The sequence below is a fragment of the Crocodylus porosus genome, unplaced genomic scaffold (genome assembly GCF_001723895.1).
Source record: "Crocodylus porosus isolate Cpor-Errol unplaced genomic scaffold, CroPor_comp1, whole genome shotgun sequence".
Lineage (NCBI taxonomy): Eukaryota > Metazoa > Chordata > Crocodylia > Crocodylidae > Crocodylus > Crocodylus porosus.
The window spans coordinates 112,187,279-112,191,505 of record NW_017728943.1 but is presented as its reverse complement, the minus strand read 5'-3'; positions in this window follow the sequence as shown (position 1 = coordinate 112,191,505).

Sequence of the window (4,227 nt, the reverse complement as noted above, 5' to 3'; positions counted from 1 at the left end):
CCTACAAACAACTCAAGTATAGTTAGGCAAGTGACTTGCTATGATCATTGTCACTAATGCTGATCAGCAGGGATCCTTGTTTTCTCTGATAAAAAAAAAATTCCCAAACTTTCAGGTTAAAAAATGTGGTAACCAAAAATCCACATTTTTTTCCATGGTCAAAATGAAACACCGCTAATTCTTTTTGATCACAGAAAAATTTGGAGCTTGGGTTACCTTTTTTAATCCAAAAATTGGGGATGTTTTTTAATCAGAGAAAACCAGGATACCTGCTGATCAGTGTCACAACCATTTCTTTATGCCAGGAGTGTCAAAATCATCCGGCCCTGCAGGCTAGAGTGGGCCACACTGGATCCAGCATGGCATGGCATGCAGCACACACCCCATACCAGCATCCTATGTTGTGCCTGCCACCAGCCTAGCCCTGCATACCATGTGCAAGGTGGTCCAGCTCTGGAGCTTGCACTGCATGCAGTACATAAGCTGGACCTGGTGTCTTGGACACAGCGCAAAGGGCCTGGGTGTGGGCTGGATATGTGGCACCCATGCCAGACTGGCCTTGTGCACTGGATCCAGTACTGGTCTGGATTGGGCCCAGGCTACCCATGTGAGTCAAAGTCAGTGCGCAGGACTGGTCTGGTGGGGTGCTGCACAGAGCGCATGCTTAATGCTGGCCCCCTCTCCTACGTGCAGCACCTGTGGCACTGACTCTAGCCCCCAGGTCATACTGACCCCACACCCTTTGCCCCAGCTAGCCAGGGCAGCACCTGCACATGCACTGCTGCACAAGAAAAAACTCTACAGCAGGGTAGTACAGTACTTGTATTTTATAAGACTGCCTTGCTACAGAATTTATTAGTTTCGTGCATCCTAATAGGAGAGCACATGTAGACGCTGTGATGTTTACTACACAGTTAATTGGTCAACTGTGCAGTAAACATCCTGTGTAGATGCACCCATTTTCATTGATATACCAAACGCTCACTTTTCTTTCCTACAGCCAAGAGACTATTTTAGTGCGCAGTTTTCCTCTGCTGTTTGCTGCTAATTGAATCCAAGTTCCTTTGCACATGAATTTCTTCCGCAATGCTTTCTATCAATAGACAACAATAAGCAAGAAAGAAGAGGAGCTTTGACACCCTTCAGGTGCTGCAACTTTGATTAGGCAAGATGCTTTAGCGTTTTTGTTTCTGTGGCTCTAGTAATCCCATCTGTACCTAGCACTTGAAGATATATGATGTTTTGCTATTCTGTTCACTAAAGCCCTAATTCAGACTCTTTAAATATGTTTAACTTAGGCACAAACTGAAGTTTGAATTTTTGAGTGTAGGCATTTAGGAGCTGGCTTAGATCATAGAATCAATGAGTCGGAAGGGACAGATCATTGAGTCCGACCCCCTGCCATGGGCAGGAAGGAGCACTGGAGATGGAAGGAGTCATAAGACCCCAGCCAGGTGCCTATCCAGTCTCCTCTTGAAGATTTCCAGGGAAGGTGAGAGCACCACCTCTCTGGGAAGCCTATTCCAGGCTCTGGCCACCCTTACAGTGAAGTAGTTCTTCCTAATATCTAACCTAAACCCACCCTCCCTCAGCTTGTGGCCATTGTTCCTGGTGACTCCAAGGGGGGCCCTGGTGAGCAGACTTTTCCCGAGTCCCTGCTGCTGGCCCCTGATAGGGTTGTAGGCAGCCACAAGATCCCCCCTCAGTCTCCTCTTGCAGAGATGGAAGAGATTCAGGTCCCTCAGGCTCTCCTCATAGGGCTGGCCACAGAGGCCCTCAGCCATACGAGTGGCCTCCTCTAGACCCTCTCCAGGTTCTCCACGTCCCTCTTGAAGTGCGGCGCCCAAAACTGGACACAGTACTCCAGCTGTGGCCTGACCAGCACCACATAGAGGGGGAGCAAGACCTGTCTGGACCTGTTAGTGATGCCCCTGTTGATGCATGACGGTGCGGTTGGCCCTGCTTATTGCTTCGTCACATTGGCGACTCGTATTCATCCTGGAGTCAGTCCTGACTCCAAGATCCCTCTCTGCCTCTGTGCTGCCCAGAGGGTCAGCCCCTAACCTATAACCATAATGCTGGTTCCCTCTCCCCAGGTGCAGCACCCTGCGCTTGTCCTTGTTGAACCGCATCCTGTTCAGATCCGCCCACTTCTCTAACTTATCCAGGTCTGCCTGGATGCGGTCCCTGCCTGCTGGTGTATTCACTTTGCCCCACAGCTTGGTGTCATCAGTGAACTTGAGCAGGGTGCTCTCCACACCCTTGTCCAGGTCGCTTACGAAGATATTGAACAGCACCGGCCCAAGGACCGAGCCCTGGGGGACTCTGCTGCCCACACTCTCCCAGGTCAACATCAACCCATCCACCACCACCCTCTGGGTGTGCCCATGGAGCCAGTTTGCCACCCATGTGGCCGTGCATTCGTCAATGCCTCAGTCCCTCAGCTTGCCCACCAGAGATGATATCTTGAAGTTTCTTCAAGCCTTATTCTTCTATGATTCTAGGATGCTAGTACAAATTAAGTTGGCACCTCAGACCAGGATCCAAAAAAGAGTTAGGTGTATGAAGTGAGATTTAAGTACAAATGTGGCACTTGTAATCACAAGTTTGACTCTAAGTTGAGTTTAGGTACCACACTTCCAAAGGGCTCAGCTCTCACAGAAAAATTAAAATTGAGGCTGACATGGAGGGCAAAGTAGAGTGTTATCCAAAAGAACTAATAGCAGGCCAAAAGAAACCTCATGAAGTTCAATAAGGACAAGCATGAAGTCCAGCAATTAGGGCAGATCAATCCCATGCACCAGTAAAGTCTGGGGACCGACTGGCTGGGCAGCAGCTCTGCAGAAAAGGACCTGGAGGTTACAGTGGACAATAAGCTGAATACGAGCCAAGTGGGCCTGTGTTGTAAAGAAGGTTAATGGCATACTGGGCTCCATTAGCAGAAGTGTTGTCAACAGATTGGGGGAAATGATTATTCCCTTCTATTCAGTACTGGTGAGGCCACATCTGGAGTGATGTGTCCAGTTTTGGCCTCCCACTGCAGAAAAGAAGTTGGAGAAAGTCCAGCAGAGGGTAATGAAAATGGTTACAGGGCTGGCAGGCATGACTTATGAAGAGAGGCTGAGGGAACTGGGCTTTAGTCTAGAGAAGACTGAGGGGATTTAATAACAGCATTCAACTACCTGAAGTACATTTACACAGAAGATGGAGTTAAACTGTTCTCAGCGGTGGCAGATGATAGAACAAGCAGCAATGGTCTCAAGTTACAGAATGGAAAGTGTAGGTTAGATATTAGGAAAAACTTTCTTATGAGGAAGGTAATGATAATGAAGCACTGGGACAGGCTACCCAGAGAGGCTGTGGAGTCTCCATCCTTAGAAGTTTTTAAGACCCAGGTAGACAAAGCCTTGGCTGGGATGATATATAGGGGATGGCCCTGCTTTGAGGAGGGGATTGGACTAGAGCAGTAGTTCTCAATCTTTTTTATACCAGGACCCATTTGTAAACATTGATGGCCAGCCCCAACCCAGTGCCCCTCACTCCTGACCTGCAGACCTCTGCCCCCAGCCCACCCCCGTGTGTGGGGCAGAGGCTGGGTGTGTGGAGCATAGGGGGCCCCAAGCAGCCCCTTGCAGGCTCCAACTCTGACATCCTGCAAGTGAAAAGCTATGCTTTCCAAAGTTTTCTCCTTTAAAGGAGAATCCATTTTTAAAGTTTGTTTGTGACCCTTTCATCTATTCTTGCAGCTTGCTTTTGGGTCACAACCCACAGGTTGAGAAATGCTGGACTAGATGACTTCCTTGAGGTCCCTTCCAACCATAATTTTCTATGATTCTATGAATAGGGGATAGTATTGTCCATGGGCCTGCCAGGGTAAGGGATGAATTCAATAGCTTTGTGGTTAAAGGATTCTGAGTCCCACTCACATCTCCCAACCTTCTCCAAGACTGCCCTAACTCTCCAGGCTGTGGCCTGTTCTTAATAGGGACAAAACTGCTGCAGCCACAATGCCTGCCAGCTATTAAGGAGATAGGTGCAGGGGGGGTTCTGGGGCCCTGCACCCCTATCTACTGACAGGCAAAATTTGTGACATGGGTACTTCTGCAACTGACTGTCTCTGTCGTGGGGCGGCAGCAGCAGTTCCTGGCTCTGTATTGATTCTTTCCTCTCCTTAGTCTGTTGTTTTGTATGCGTTAATCCATGCTCATTAACCTCAGTAGCTACTGT